Source organism: Ostrinia furnacalis, unplaced genomic scaffold (genome assembly GCF_004193835.3).
Source record: "Ostrinia furnacalis isolate ACB-3 unplaced genomic scaffold, ASM419383v2 OfSCF3139, whole genome shotgun sequence".
NCBI classification, from domain to species: Eukaryota; Metazoa; Arthropoda; class Insecta; order Lepidoptera; family Crambidae; genus Ostrinia; species Ostrinia furnacalis.
In genome coordinates, this window is record NW_021133378.1 from 910,822 (window position 1) to 928,747 (window position 17,926).

The following is a 17,926-nucleotide window of genomic DNA, read 5'->3' on the forward strand; positions in this document are numbered from 1 at the left end:
AACAACTCAATTATTTAAGTTTTAGGCAGGTATTTATTTACTTTAAAATAAAAATAAACTTTTTTTTAATGTCTCCAGAAAAGATCGTGTTTGTTGACTGACCTCTCTGTAATATTACCATGTTTTGAAAAACTTGAAAACATTTTTGTTAAAGTTATTAGCGTTTCAGACTCAAATTCAAACATAATATTAAGATGCAACATCTTGGACGAATATGTGGTTTATTCGTCCAAGTGCAACATGCAACAAATTAAGTTTGATCTTTTACCTTCATCCCTACATACATTGACAAAATCTTAAGCTCTTGCAATGCATCAAAAGGTTTCTGTACTGTAACTGTAAGTCTGAGAACCTATGCCTTTCTCTCCAGCATTCCAATTCCAATGTTTCGTTTGTTTGTTTACGCTTAACGCTAACAAAATATCTTATACACAGTTATACACGTTCGCTTTGTACGGAACCCTTGTAAATTGATTAACTAGCGCTAGCGGCGATATTCCCGGAATTGAATGAAATTCAGACGTAGGGTACAACAGTGAGTTTCTAAAATTGATGCGGTCGGTTCATGTTGAATTTGTAACCAGGGTATTTAATTAAGAGAATGATAGCTATTTGTGTTTCGTGTAAATCCCCAAAAAGTTGCCTTGGGTTATACAATTAAATAAATTGAGGATTCCTTGAAATAATTAAATGGAATTGAGTCAAATCTATGAATGAGTGTTGATATTTAATTTTAGTTACAAATATAGAATAATGAATCCCCTATCTGCCTGCCTGGCTAGGATGGAGAGATTAGAATGAACCTATCTCCTTCAGTAGAGGCTAAATTACCTGATGATAATTACGATCGAATCAAATCAATTCAAATCAAAATCATTTATTGCATAATGTAGGTACATATAGGTCACATAAAAATTTATATTGTTCAGCTACTTCATACCATATCGGCATGCAACAGAATAAATTTTCGTGATTCAAGAAATTAACAAATTATACAAAAAAATTAAATGAAATGTCACAATAACAATTAACAATGTCAAAGAAGAACGGTCACGCCCCATACAAAAAAAACCCAGACCCGACAGAAACGAGACATACCTCAGTTTTTTTGTCATGTCTTAATTAGTTAAATTATATATTTTTTATATTCGAAATCTATGTATAACACCAAATTATTACCCTTTGTTTTTGTTCAGGCGTTATACAATAACTAATACAAAATGCCTATTTATCACCAAAATTGGTAAATGTATGTACCTAAATGTCTATTACAGCTGCTATGGAATGTATCTAGGTGACCTGGAGATACAGCCGGATTATACAGGGTGGAAACGAGAAGTTACAAAATCCAAAAATTCAATGTTACCAGCTTCCATAATCTGTAACCTATTATTGGTACCATTTGAAAGAGCTCGTGAAGCACTTTCAGAATCAGTAACTAGTTTTTCGATATCTTGTATAGTTTAGAAATAATCGAGTGAGATCACTTATCGTTCCATATGTATAACCACCCTGTATAATCCGGCTGTATCTCCAGGTCACCTAGATACATTCCATAGCAGCTGTAATAGACATTTAGGTACATACATTTACCAATTTTGGTGATAAATAGGCATTTTGTATTAGTTTTTGTATGACGCCTGAACTAAAACAAAGGGTAATATTTTGGTGTTATACATAGATTTCGAATATAAAAAATATATAATTTAACTAGTTAAGACATGACAAAAAAACTGAGGTATGTCTCGTTTCTGTCGGGCCTGGATCACAGATGACCGTTCTTCTTTAGTAGATAAACTTTAATATTACATATTAGTATGTCAATTTGTCACATAGATTTGTTAATAACAAGGTCAAACAAACAATTCATGTAGAATAATGTCTTTAAATGGATCTATCCAGGAGGAATTCGCTAACTGAGTAGTATGCTTTTATCATGAAAAGCAACCAATTTAAAACAGTGAAAACATTTTTTATCTCATAAATCTGTGAAACCACCAAAATCTGTAAAATGGAAAATCATTTTAGACTGTCACAATAGAATATTGAAAACAATATGAAATACGGCGTAAGGAAAAAATTTATTAAGTGTTTCAATTTCACACAAAATCCTTTAATGTCCGCATATAAAGCCATTACACACTCGCTTTGCGTTTAAAAATGTATTGCAGATAGGCTTGCAGAGAGTTGGCAGGAGTCTACGGAGGTGTTTCCCAAAGTTAGGCGACGATGCCCCATGATGATATTGTGGAGCAATAATACCTAATTGTTGTGTGTTGCCAGTGATGGTATACGGATCTGGGACGTGGTCGCTTACTATGGGCCTCATAAGAAGGCTCAAGGTCACCCAAAGGACGATGGAGCGGGCTATGCTAGGAGTTTCCCTGCGTGATCGAATCAGAAATGAGGAGATCCGTAGCAGAACCAGAGTGACTGACACAGCCCGCAGAATCGCTAAAATCAAGTGGCAGTGGGCAGGGCACATAGCTCGTAGAGCTGACGGCCGCTGGGGCAGGAAAGTTCTTAAGTGGCGACCACGAGCCGGAAGACGTAGCGTGGGCCCACTAGGTCGACCGACAATCTGGTGAAGGACCGGTCTTTGTGGAAATCCTTGGGGGAGAGGCCTTTGTCCAGCTGTGGATGTCTTTCGGCTGAAACGAACGAATACCTAATATCATCATGGGGGCATCGGATAAAAACAATATTATGACATGGTTTGTCAGGAAAGACATTTAAATATTATTTTTATATTGAGGAAACCTCCCCATGACCCCCCAAAAGGACTAAGCAGGTCGACTGATGAAGAAGAGCGAGAACTGAAAATGCTTTTACTGCCTTTTTAAAGGAATCTTAAATACTCCAATACTGTCGTATTTGGTAGGTAATATCATTGGTATTTTATTTGTAAAATACTACAATATACATAAATAACACGCAAACAAGTACAATCACTTAGCAACATTTTCCAGCCCAGAGGTGAATACAGTCGAAAGCACATCAGACTGTAATACATTGTTATTGTAAACCCTTAAATACAACTACTTAAAATGCCACTGATGAGCTTGACATGCTGTTGTCTGTATTTTAGGCTGGGTGTACCATCTTACTTTAACTTTGACAAACGTCAAAAGTCTGTCAAACTCCATACAAAAACACCGGTTATGGTTAAAATTAAGGTGGTGGTGGCCACAAATGTTAAAATATTGGGAACCTCTGACCTACGTAACGGCACAAGGGGAAACGTGGGCTATGGGCCTAACAGCGCTGGCTTAAGATCTCATGCCTTCGTAAATAGGATTCGTAGGTGGAATGCAGACACATCCCCCTCCCCCTCCACCCCTTTGTTATAATATAAGCATTTTAGTATTTCATGTTTAAAAAAATGCATTATGTAAATCCAGTGTAAACTCTCTATAACGTCACAATTTCTTGACTTTGTTGGTTTACCTTCTTTCTGTCTGCTCTACCATGTATACAACGACAACTCTCTATCGTCAAAAAACGATCAGCCTCTTGAGTGTTGTTATAAAGAGTTTACACTGTAATCTAGTCTCCCAAACATAGAAAAATGGGTAGTTATAGTCAGCGTCAAAAGTTCGTAAAACTCAAAGCAGCCAAAAAGTTCGCCACACGACTTTGTAACAATTGTAATAAGGTTGTGTTGTCAACTTTTGGGCCACTTTTTGTGCCACAAACTATTTGACACTGACTGTACAGAATTGCTAGGCTTGTTTTGTATTTTTTTTAATGCAAAGGTACCTAACTAATGTGACTGAGTTTCTTCCGCTAATTTTCTCAGTACGGCTAACACGAAAAACTTTCGAGTTCAAATCGTTTGCGTACTCGAATCGCCATCAAAAGATTTAGTAAGAAAAGTACAACAGCGCCTTTGTGAACGTGTCGTAAAGTGAACTTAGTATGAGATGTGGTTTTACGAAACTTTTTTTAAGAATCAAAATTGTCACGTTATCGTTTATTTCGAAGATTGAGTATCGAATTTTATCGAGTACGCAAACGATTCGAAGACGAAAGTTGTTCATGCTAGAGGTACAGTTGTTCCGTTCGTAGTGATGGTTTATTCGAAGCAATATTTGACATGTTAGCGTCTTGAAAAGCTTTCAGGTCTTAATAAATACTTTTATTCTCTATTTTCTTTTAAGTGGAATTAGAATTAATATTTAAAACATTTATATCAAGAGCATAATTTATCGTAATTCTCCAAGTTATTTGTTATTTCTCCCTCAGTACCTCTAGCATGAACAACTTTCGTCTTCGAATCGTTTGCGTACTCGATAAAATTCGATACTCAATCTTCGAATTAAACGATAACGTGACAATTTTGATTCTCAAAATAAGTTACGTGCAACCACATCTCATACTAAGTTCACTTTACGACACGTTCACAAGGGCGCTGTTGTAGTTTTCTTACTAAATCTTTTGATGGCGATTCGAGTACGCAAACGATTTGAACTCGAAAGTTTTTCGTGCTAGCTGTACAGAATAAGGAAAAACAGAACACCTGTCTTTGTCCAAGCCCGTCTGCTTGTATCATCTCGGTATCAGTGTTTTGCCGCGGCGGGATTTGGACTAAGCCCCTCTAAGTGCGATAGGGCGGCTCAGGACAATGCTAATTTGTGTCTTTTGTGCATTTGCCCGGGATATTCCCTTGCTCTATTCCGTAAAAGAAGGCAATTGTATGTTCTTGGACTTAAATAAAACATAAATTAGCTCGTAATTGGATAGCCTTAGGGCTTTACATTAATCGAAAAAAAAAAGATTCTGAAAGATAGTTAATACTTTCGTTACAAAGGAATGATTGTATTGATTGATAATGCATTATTGTAAGTTAATGTGATTCTGCCACATCCTCGTATAGGAAAATAGGAATTAAGTTCTTATGTAACTCATGCTCGTTTACACCATCAATTCCTTAATTTTTAAAAATCCCTATAGTAGTAACACTTATCAGGAATGTTGTTTTCATAGGGGTCACTTAAAAATTAGGGATTGATGGTGAAAACAGGGATTACACTCACAAAAACACCTCTACGAGTATCTTTTAACATGTAGTTCAAGTATAAATATTAATTGTCAATAATACTTACCTATCCTCTGTCAGATTTTATATACTTTCAAACATTTTCTTTAAAGTAAGATAAATTGTAAATGGAATCTAATCCACTCAAGATAAAACCTTTCTTTGTAGATTTGTTTTCTAAAATTGGCAACCATTTATTTGAGAACTAAAGTAAAATAGATAGGTCTTCGTTATTTCATACCTTTACTAAAATTTCATTTTACGTTCATTGAACTTTCAAAGGGATAGATTACTTGTACATTTAATATTTATGTACAGTCCGCTTTAATAGTAAAAATTTTTGAAGAAATGAACCTGAATAATTCCCAAACTCTTTTTTAAGGATTTGTTATTGTTTTCATTGTGATATTTATTTTGTGAATTTTTAAAAGAATAATGAACTTAAACCAAATATTGAAACAGCTATCTCATATTGTGTGGATTTTTATCATAATAGATTTACAAAATGGACCGTTTCTACTGGCGCGAAATATAGGTAGATTTACCTGCCCATATTTTGTAGGGACCTGTATCTGACGTACCCTAGTCGGCAACATTTTAATTGTTTGTCAGTAGCAAATGTATTTTGTTCGGATCAAAGACATGTCAGTGGCTTACAAGGGGAGTTTTATATTTTTATTTTTGCTTTCGAACAGCTCCGCATCATCCCTAAAGAACGAAAAACATAGAAGCAAGTATCTATGATGTAACATCTACTTTTGGCAACGGAACGTGGATTGCATTCGAAATTGCGTAAGTTTTGATTTTGAGTTCCTTTTATATCAATTTTACCAAAATTATTAGTAATTCGTCACTGATCGTCTTAAATTATAGCCTGTTATGTTATTCTGATGTATAAACAATAATTCTGTAAGGTTTCATCAAAATCCGTTTGGTAGCTTTTTCCTGAAAGAGTAACAAAGAACCTTTACAAACTTTAACATTTTTATTATTTTTTTTAGTATGATATTACATAGTTTGTCTAGCACTGTTGTGTTAAATACAGGAACTAGGCTTGCGATTGTGTAATCGACATAGATAAATTACACATGGATGATTTCACAGTTGATGGCTTGATGACCTTCTCCTTCTGTGCTAATTTCTTTCACCAGTCAGTCCCTACCCAGAATTTTTGCACATTCATATTTGAAAAATGCAAATTCCTGTTTTAAAATTGAATTACGTGCATCAAATGCGTTTGATGTAGCGTCTTAACTTAAAATTCAATTTGTGTTTCATTTTTCAAATCCACTTATTCGAAGGACTTTTTTGTATTTAAATGTGAATACAAAAGAAAAATCCTTATGATCTTTGTCGGCATTGTAGCTTTGTTCTTTAAATCCTATTGAAATATTATTTACGGCCTTTAAAATTGTCAGTCTGTTAAGGTCTTAAGTAGGTTTTGTAAGTATGATTATAATGAAACATCTTGAATTATAGGTACCTTCTTACTTAGTCAGTATTTAGGTAACTGGGAAATCATAGGTATCAAGTAATTAAGAACACACAAGGAATACGACAAAAAACCATAAAAGTAACAAATGATAAAACAAAATTATGCATTGTAATATAAAATAAACAGCTCCACCAAACTTAGAAAGCGTTCTACAAAAATAAAAATCATTGTCACTCTAAAAAGTTTTCCTTTCAAAGGCAAATCCTACCTGAGTTTGGCTCCGCATAGACAAATTTGTCGTTCGCAATTCATTCGTCCGTATGAAATTTTCAGCAGGCGTCGCAAAAGGCCGCTCAATGTATGCAAATACTTAGAACCCAATCCTGCCAAGTTTGGGGCGACTTGCACGCCACTAGGCATACGGCTTACTGAGTGCCACAGTGAAATTGAAGCTAGAAGCTCATCTTGGTACGAAAATGAGCAGGTGAGATGCAAGCTTCCCTGCTGTGGTTAAAAAATAATAATAATAAGCCTACGCTGATTTTTCGAAACCTATCTTGTCAAGAAGCTGGTAAAGATTACACGAAGCAAGCTGCTGGTAAAGCACGAAGCTGGTAAAGATTATCTAGCAAGATGCAGGCCGTTTCTAACTGGCCAATCCGAAAATCGTTGAAGGAGGTATCTTGTGTGAAAATGAACATCCTATTGCTGAAATGATGATAAAGTTTTTTTCGGGTTCGATATCCATTTTTAAAATCCAGCCACTGCAATCTTGATCATTGATCGGTCAAGCAGAAATTAATATTTAAAAAATAACATACTTTCATAATCTGCACTGTGGCGATAAATTTGCACTCAGCTCAACGGCGCGCGCATGCTAATGTCAAGATATTGTTGCCCTTCTTAGCATGGAGATTCGGATGCAGCCAATACGATCAGGCATATCCGTGAAGGAGGATCTGAAAGTATGAGGCTTAGGCCCAAAACAGACGGTGAAACGCAACTGCAACGAAACTGCAACTTTTTGATGATTCTGATGAATGAAACTGAAACTGAAAGTTTCAAACTGATCGCGTCATGTGTGGTCTCTCAACGGACGCTTTGGCAGAAACTTAGATGCAACTCAAAAGTAACTAGCAGTTGCAGTTTCGTTGCAGTTGCGTTTCACCGTCTGTTCTGGGCCTTGGAGTTCAAGTTTATGTAGAAAAACAGCTGAAGCCAAAAGCATTTTCACTTAGTTTTAACGCAAAAGGACGATAGTATCAATGCTTCTGGGAACGACTAAACTACGCAATTTGACAAGCTACGGTTTTGGAAATGCCTCCTAATTCCTACAATAGGTAGGTACTTAGGAAAGATGTAGAGAGACTTAGTAGACGTATACTCGGAAGAGTATTGCATTATCTACGTAAATATTGATCGTAAAATGTCACGTGTCTCCTCGGGTCATTAAAAAAATCGCTTTCTTGGGATAATACCACATGTCGTATCTGGGGGCACGGCAGTGCCCCCGCCAAGTCGAGCGCGAAGCAAACACTGCCGTACCATCCTTTACTGGAACCATTTCGCCGCATTTTCAGGCCCCTATTTGAGAACCTCTGGATAAGACCAGAACGCTGAAATTTTCGTCATCTAGTAAGCTATAATCACATACTTAAAATCCAAAATTTCAAGTCTGTAGGTCATTTAGTTGATCCCATCAAAAACAATACTTGTCAAAAAAACCAAGTCTCGCAACTCAGTTGTTCTACGGTAAAAAGTTGTGAGATCCATGTAATACCAAGTCCAGGCCAGGAAATCTTTAACGTTTTACATAAATATATTGACTTGGCCATCGCATGAAAACACGTGTAAATTAAATTATTTAGTGCGATGGCCAAGTCAATATATTTATGTAAAACGTTAAAGATTTCCTGGCCTGGACTTGGTATTACATGGATCTCACAACTTTTTACCGTAGAACAACTGAGTTGCGAGACTTGGTTTTTTTGACAAGTATTGTTTTTGATGGGTTTCTTTTACTGATTGTCAGTGTGTACAATTAAGAATATATAATATAATAATCTCTTAATATCAATCTTACGAGTAACGTTCTCAATTCTCAAACTTTTACGTTTGCTTCAAGTTTCTTCTCGTTATCACAACACAAGTTCAACAGATTCCACAAATCAGTACTTCGCTAGGGAAATATTTAATCTGTGTTACAGTCCCGTGAAATTTACACTGCAACTTGCAAAACTAAACAGACAAAGTGGAATTTATTTGGGAACAAAAGCTATTTAGTTGGAGTCAGGTAGCGTCGGATTTCGTACAGTTATCACATCAAGCGAAACACTATCTTATGCAGCTGTAAGAAGGGCTACTTTACCTACAACGAAAAGTGTATTCTGATGTGCTGTAAACTGTACCTGTAGTGCTGTACTACGCGTAGTTCCGAGATATCGAGTTACGTGGCTCCAAAGAGCTGTTATAATACTACGTGCACCACGTGTTGCGTTATGACCAGCCTTTGGTAATATTAGAATTCAATACGGTCGCAGATACATTGCTATTAGGGATGTTGCGGATGCTGATTTTTTAACATCCGCGGATGCGGATGCGGATTTTTGAAAGCTCACATTCGCGGATGCGGATGCGGATGCGGATGTTTAAAATCTTATACAGTGTGAGTCACGATAAAGTGTACATATGAAAAAAAAACATACGGGTCGAATTGAGAACCTCCTCCTTTTTTTGAAGTCGGTTGAAAATAAGTGAAACTAGACCTATTTTTATCGACAAAAAAAGGCCAAAAAAATTTTGAGATTTTTTAAAAAAAATTTATTCTTCCAATTACTTCTTGTAAAGAAAACATAAATAACTTTTAAACTAAGAGGTATATCCTGATAAAATAAAAAGAGTAATAATGCTAAATAACAGGTAATACTAAAAATACATAAAATACTCAGAAAATGGCAACAAATAATTAAAAAATGATACATTTTGAGAAAAATCTGCATTTTAATTCGTGTTTTTTTTTGTAATTTGATAAATTTCTCCAAATAATGCCCCCATAACAGGTAGTTTTCATTACTTTGTGTTATTTTGTATCGTATTACCTTTGTAAAACCAAAAATCGCATGTTTCTATCCCTATCACAACGTTTGCAATTATCGTTTGAACTAAGCCTCTCCGGGCGCGCCGTTCAACGCTTCGCTAACAACGAAACTGAAAGTGGCTCTAGATTTGTAATTTTGATAAGGACAAGTTAGATTTCAAATAAAAACAAAAGATTTCGAAGTAAAACAAGCATTTTAGTTAAAATTAAAATTGTCTCTGCCTGTAGTGGAGAATAATGTGGTGACAGGCCATTGTTCAAAAGATCATAGCAAATGTTCTGATAAGGATAGAGACAAGCGATTTTTGGTTTTACAAAAGTGATACGATAGAGAATAATACAAAGCAATAAAAACCACCTGTTATAGGGGCATTTTTTTGAGAAATTTATCAAACAACAAAAAAAAAACACGAATTTAAAAGCAGATTTCTTTCAAAAAGTATATTTTTTTATTATTTGTTGGCATTTTCTGGGTATTTTATGTATTTTTTTAGTATCGCCTGCTATTTAGCATTATTACTGTTTTTATTTTATCAGGATATACCTCTTAGTTTAAAAGTTATTACGTTTTCTTTACAAGAAGTAATTGGGAGAAAAAAAATCTATAAAAATAAATAAAAAAACTCTAAAAATTTTTACCTCTTTTTTGTCGATAAAAATAGGTCTAGTTTCCTTTTTTTTCATATGTGCACTTTATCGTGACTCACACTGTATAAAAAGTATATTAAATTAATAGCATTTAAGAAATTGCGAAATTAGCAATTAAATTTTTACAACCAGCCTTATCGTTGACTCAAAATTATTACATATTAGTTTGAGTCGGGAACAACGCTGGAAAAATTGAGTTTTGTTATATTTTTATTTTATTTATTTTATTTTATTTTATTAGGGACAACAAACAATTGTACAAACGGTTTTACAAAAAGTCTTACAGATATATCTTAAATAAATGCACAACCAGCACCGTTATCCACGAAAATAACAAATAGAACAGCTACTAAGGTCGCACACGTTTGAAGAAATTATTTAACTAATTTTAAGTTTATGACAATAAATTCCATGCAAATTTTAAGTTTGGTAAGTTAAAATTGACAAGACGATAAACTTTACATAATGTTTTTTTAACGTTGTAGCCTAGTGGTATTATTACCTACTTGGCGATTTAAATAAGCTACGCATAGACCAATAATAAAAAAATCCCAATAAACGATTATTTAAACACAATGTAAATGTATCACAATAAAACTCAAAGTATCTATCTATACAATAAGTATTCCACAGCGAAAACTAGTACCGGATAAACCCTTAAAAATTAAATGTGTAATAAATAGGTTATGTTTCCTAGTAGCTTACCATGGTGGGGTGTGGTGTGGATCGCTTATGGCATCAAGTAGTTTTAATCCGGCACTAGCGCAAACACTTTAAATGATTTATTTATAAGAAACATGATAGTTCACAACAAACCGTTGGATCTTGTCACCATTTATTTTTTCGTTTTACATTGGTTAATGTCAATGCGAACAGCACGCGCCATGCCAGTGCTGTTCGTGACCGTGCCCAATTTCTTTCTTGTAGTAACTTGTCTTACATCCGCATCCGCATAAAAATCCGCATTTGATCATTGCGGATGCGGATGCGGATGTCCAAATCCATGCGGATGTTCCGCATTGCGGATGCGGATGCGAATATTCGCAACATCCCTAATTGCTATTGCACTTGCTATTAATTCATTTGCCGTTAGGACGGCTTTAACAAAATGAGTAACATCAGCATAAAATATAAATATTCATTCATACGTTCTGTACCAAATATGATTTAAACTGACAAGATAATGTGAATAAAGACAAGGTTCTAATTCATTTACCAATAATTAAAAGGTATCGACATTAAATTTCATCCTCTATTTTCATTCCTGTATCTTGAAATCTATGTTTCTGTTGCCACCTGTACCGTTGGCGGCACATTAGACAGAATTCTGTTGCAAATTCTCTCTAATTACAACTACATAAGGCAGTATTTAGAATAATCTACCGTTTGAAGGTAGGATCGTAACCACGTTGAATCCGACTGTGCTTTTGACACACATGACACCGCTCAACTTTGAGCACAGTTTTGAGTGGCAACATGACGTCATGACTGAGGGCCCCATAGGCTGAGGTGAGGAAGAGTGCTTTTGTATTCGAATAGCTTGATATAGTATCGTGTTTGCGGTTCGAGTGATGTTTGGAATCATAGAGATACAGAGAGATGCCAACTAAGTAATTGAAATTAAAAAAAAACTATAAAAAATAAAAAATCTCAGATATTTTTTGACATGTTTTCCGTCGATAAAAATCGGTCTAGTTTCACCTATTTTCATATGTGCACTTTATCAAGACTCACATTGTATGTATAATTCTCAATCTGACGTAATACCAACAGTAACCTAGTATACTTAGTTTTATTTCATGTAAGTAAATCAAATTTAAAATATCATATGTTTAAAACATTCTTACGCTTAGATTGGAAGACTAGTTTCAACTTTGTATCCTCTTCGTAAGATTGGGTCGTTTCTACTCCGTAGTCAGTCCCACTCGGAATTTGTCATGGAATGTGTCAAAACTAACCCCGGGAGCCATCTTGATCTAATTTATGGACGAACTTGAGCACGAGTTCAGAACTACATCTAGAATATTCTAAGCTGACCAAAGTCGTTGCTGGAGCTAGTAAGATGAGAAGGCGGCACTATGCTGTAACGATATCATTTCGCTTGTAAATCTTAATTATTAAGAAAAATTTAATTATCTAGCCATATTAAAGAGGCCCTTTAACCTTAAAATAACTTTTTGTTTTGGGTTTGCGATGGCCAGTTACATTTTTGAATAAATTATTTTTTACGATTCCCAAATTTTTGTCAATCCCTTTCTTTAAGTCCCACAAATAATAAACTACACACTTAGCTTGCTTTGTCATACAAAATAGTGAGAGAGAAGCGAAAGCTCATTAAAGCTTTTTTAAAGAATTAATTAGTATAATAGCATTGCACAAATTAACAGTCCCGTTAACCCCTTTACGGAAAGATCTCATTTCTTCATGCAAAAAGTAGCTCATTTTCAATTTCTTAGCTCTCTGTCGTAAAGGTTGTAATTTCTCCTTTTCTTATTTTGAAATTGGATTCGTCACATGGTCGTTTTTAAGGAAAGATCTCATTTTCTTCATGGTGTAATCTGTTGGTAATTTTTAAGAAACAGTATCCTTTTCTTCATGAAAAAGTAGCTCACCGAAATTTTCTTAGCTCTAGGTGTAATCAGATTGATCACGTGGTCGTTTTTATGGAAAGAGGAAGAGTCTCATTTTCTTCATGTGTAAATCTGTTGGTAACTTTAATTAAACGTATCCTTTTTTGAAAATTATAAATAACTTGAAAAAATCGAAGTGCCTGGCGGGAATTGAACCCACGACCTTCCGCTTGCCGGGCAGCGGAAGGTCGTGGGTTACAGTTTGAGATGCAACTCTTAACGCTAAAATTAAATAAAAACGTATCCTTTTCCTCGTGAAAAAGTAGCTCATCGACAAATAGTAAGACACGGATCTTACTATTTTAATTGAAATGGAACGCGTTTAAAATCTTATAGCTCATCGTCAATTTCTTAGCTCGCTGTGTAATCGGATATGCCGGTGCGCGTCATCGCGGGTACAACTGGAGCCGGCTGCGGTAGCAAGTTTCGCGGGAACTCGATAAAGACTCGCAAAATGGTAACCCTATCATAGTTCTTGGAACTTCTTTGGAGTGCCTGATCTGCTTGGCTAATTAAATTTTTAAAGAATTAGCAAGAAATTTTACCTTAGATTTTATTAGCTCCTTACCTTCTTTGCTTCTATCGGGTGAATTTAAAAAAAAACTAATTTTAGCTCTACTTGTATTGACAAGTAAACACTGTAAAATACTGTGTCCTTTCCCGTGACTCAAACTATCTCTATGTCAAATTTCATCAAAATCGGTTCTGTGGTTTAGGCGTGAAAGCAAGACAGACAGACAGACAGAGTTACTTATAAATGCGAATAATATTAGTATAGATAGTATAGAAGTATAGATTAACAGCACAGAGTTAGAGCAATCCAGCTTAAATATTTACCTAAACAACTGCTAACACAAGCTCTTAGTTACATATTTGTCCGATGTATTTAGCCACACGATCGATACCCGCCATTAATTCTGTTCCCATTCATACGACAGCCACGCTCGGCAAATAGGATTGCCTTCCAATGATTGCAATTAAATAAATGTGTGACCGTGTTACACGGAAAACGTCCAGTTAGCAATAATGGAGCTGCGTTTGAACTGTTAATAATAGGTGTTCCAATATTATTTCTTGCATTTAAACACAAATAAGCGACGATAAGTGAACAGTTAAATGTGTCGCACTGGCTGAGTCGAGACAAGAGGAACGCTGGTTCGAACCTATTGTGGTAAAGCAACCTTTCGCTTTCTTTCAGCCGCTGCCACCTTTCTGAAATCGAAAAGAAATAGAAAATTGAAAAATAAAACAGACTCTTCATAAGGTCTATTTTTCATCTTCATATGCTATAAAAAAGAAAAAAAAAAGATTGTGCAATATGCTCTCAAAGAGAGTTGTAAAATTCTCAGTATTTTCTCTATATTGAAATATATGACGTCGCTGAAGACGATTCCTTTATATCTGGAATATTTCCTAGGAGTACTTACCACGTTATAATTTGTGTCTTATATTGAATTGGTCGATCAACATTGCTTTGCTTGAACGATTCATCTGCAAACAACAGTATAACCTTTGAGACTTTAACATTCTTCTTCTTCTTAGTCGGGCACTTTTCAGAGTGGTCGTGGTTGCGCTGACGAGGTACACGGTGGGGTATTCGATGTAATTTCTGAGGGTAGCTCTCTTGGCGATGTGCTTCCATTTCTGACGGTTAGAGGCGTTTCCCATTCTGCGTACTCATTATTTCACAAAGGCGTTTGAACGAGGCTGGACTTATTCAAGTGGCGAACCAATGAGATTACCAGGAATTAGGTTAACATCTTATCCAAATTCATCACAAACAGTCAGTTGATTTATTCCTATGCTTATGTAAATATATCACTTAGAACATAGATCAATATACCTAAGCAATTGCGGCGTTCTCAGATCCCCTCGATAGGATTTGCCGCGAAGATCGGCTACGTAAACCATCTTCGGACGCACTAGCGCCGCCAAGAAAGTAGGGAGTCAAAGTGGCCGCCGCCGCGCCGTGGCTGAAATTGGCCGGATGAATCATTACTCGTAAATACAACCAATGACACAAAATAATCAGCACTAAAATAAACAGTAATAAAAGCTAAAATTGGGTAATTAAAAGATTCTTTATAATTATAACTCACAACAACCCGTGTCCACCTCGTCGTTATGTAAACATACTTTACTGTCCCGTTCTAAGCAAACGGCAGTTTTGTTTGGGCAATGAGCTAATTTAGTCCCAACGGATAATTCTTTTAAATCTCTAGGGCATTGCCGGGACGGAGTCAGACGAGTGCTTTGTCTTTTTGAGTCAATAACAGTTTTTAGGGTTCCGTAGCCAAATGGCAAAAACGGATTTTAGATTCGTCATGTCTGTCTGTCCGTCTGTCCGTCTGTCCGTCCGTATGCCACATCCATTTTTTTCCGAAACTATAAGAGCTATACTGTTGAAACTTGGTAGGTAGATGTATTATATGAACCGCATTAAGATTTTGATGAAAAAATAAAATAATAATAATAAATATTGGGGGCTCCCCATACTTAGAACTGAAACTCAAAAATTATTTTTTCATAAACACATACGTGTGGGGTAATATAAACTACCAACGAAAATTGTTTTGAACGAGATCTTGTAAGTAGTTTTTTTTAACACCTCGTAAATCGTAAACCGCTTATTACCGCGTAATCTTTCATACAAATAACTTAAATTAAAAAAAAAATCATAAATCAATGGTACGGAACCCTTTGTGCGTGAGTCCGACACGCACTTGGCCGGTTTTATTTTGTTTATTGTTTCAGTGATTTCAGCGCTAGTTCTTTCGTTCGTAGCAGCCAAACAAGTTCCACTGCTGGACAAAGGCATCTCCCAATGATTTCCAGGTGCTTTCCGCGACCTTCGCCAAATCTCGTGATCTTTGAATTATTTATGTCTGTGAATTTATTGTGTCTAATAAATAACAAACCTGGTGGTTACTTACGTTTAACAATTCCTACTTACTTAAGTGTCATGACTGTAGTTGAAAAAATTATATTTTACAAAAATAAATCTGTTATACTAACATGAGAATTATCTAGCTATCTGGAACGTGGGGTCGATATACTGAAGGTCTGAATGTTACAACGAATTTTCAGAGCCCAAATTGGATTTGGATTTAAAAAAACTGCGAAAATGTGAAATAAATTGGGAGAAACTTTATTGGACAGATTTGCATTTTACAAAATTTGGAATATTTTTCGTTTCAATCAAATGGGCGCTGTGATTTTTTACAAGCATTAATGAAATATTTCACAAACTAAAACTTAAAAGCTACTCAAATAATTTTGAAGAGCGCTTAATTATTACTCGGATTTCCGAAGCCCAATAAAGCTTTTATCATAAAAAATCCTTTTAGAATAATATTAGGCTACCCTTAATATTACACTAGGTACGTGATATTATTACAATAATACCCATTTCTCAGATACAAGCACTATAATTTTTGGTTGAATAAATTCCAGGTAGAAGAAATAAGGATCGTGTTCGTGAACCTAAAATAATAGCGTGGTAATTTATTAACTTTACTTTTTTAATTAGACTCCTTGTTACCGCAAGTTAATAAAGTTCGCCCAACGAAAACACCGGATAGTTTTATTACCGGAATAAAGTAGGCACTACGGTCCGACTAGGCAAATAAAGGTTAGGGATGTTATTTTATATCCGAAACAATGTCAGTATTATCCTATACGATTATTACATCACTATTGTTATCAAGTGATTTAGATCCTCTACTTATACTTAAAAAGTATTTAATTTTCAGAGAATGAAATTGATTTGAATTGAATACCAATGTTATTAAAATTGAAATTTTCACTATTTATTTTGTCTGCATCAACTCGTCTTCAAACATTGGCAAGACTCTATGAAAAAAACATAAGGATATTTTTTTCATACATTCGATCATCTCCCGGGAGTTGCATAATATTTTTTCAAAGTTGATTGATCGAATGTTGATCGAACACAGGCAGATTTTCATAAGTATTTTAAAACCTTTGTTGTTAATTTACTTCAAGTAAATGTTTGGAAATAGTATCCGATCCCATATTGTGTATTGGGTATCCGTAAGCTCACTTTAACAACCCTATGGAAATACCGATAGAATTGTATCGAGTGGCCAGATATACGGCACGGCAAACAAAATAGACTGCGAAAATGCGGGATTAGGGACGTCGCCAGACTACGACGGGAAAGGACAATCGATTTTTTCTGCTTTCCGAATTCACATGACGTACTCGATGCGGATTATTCAGGCAATCGATTGCGGATGAACAAGGGTATTGCTTCGGATGGAAGGTCGGATTTTTCGCAGTTAAGGATAGTGGAAATTTTTTCGTATGATTTATAATTTGGGTCAGAATTTTGTGCGCAGATGTTTGTGAATCGTGTGATAAAATAATAGGTATGTTAAGCAATAAATCGTTCAAAGTCGCACACCTAGTCTTATACTAAGCCTGCTGAGCTTGTAAGATCGTAGAAGTTCAGACTATAATACATTTCAGTCGCAAATCCGGCCCTATTACAAAAACATAGGTGCCAGAGTCTTAGCCTAGCTAGATCATTAGCTCCCAAACTTATTTGAGAGCGCCCCCTTTCGACCATAAAAAAATTCTGCGCCCCCCCTCCTCCAATTAAGATAATTTATTGATCGTATCGAGCACTCTGGAATGCATTCTCTCAGCGGTCGCAGGTTTTTTCTTACTTAAGTATCGGGCCTTAAGTGCACCCCTCTTTGGGAACCAATGACCTAGATATTTCAAGATAAACTAGTTTTGTACTTACCACCGTCAGGTACACGTACTTCAATCGCTTTCTTGACACATCTATTTATTTCGTAACTAGCTGACCCAGCGAACATCGTACCACCGATATTCATCAGAAATAATATAGGACTCTACTAATGGCGAAATAATTTTTCATATCGGTCCAGTGGTTTTGAAGCCTATTCAATACAAACTAACAGTCTAATTCCTCTATAATATTATTGTAGACAAGAAAATCAAACCATTTCTCCAGAGACTTCGAAAGGATTTGAACATTCGAAAGACAAGTGAAACTTGTAAACTTGACTTATCAGTGAAGTGACATT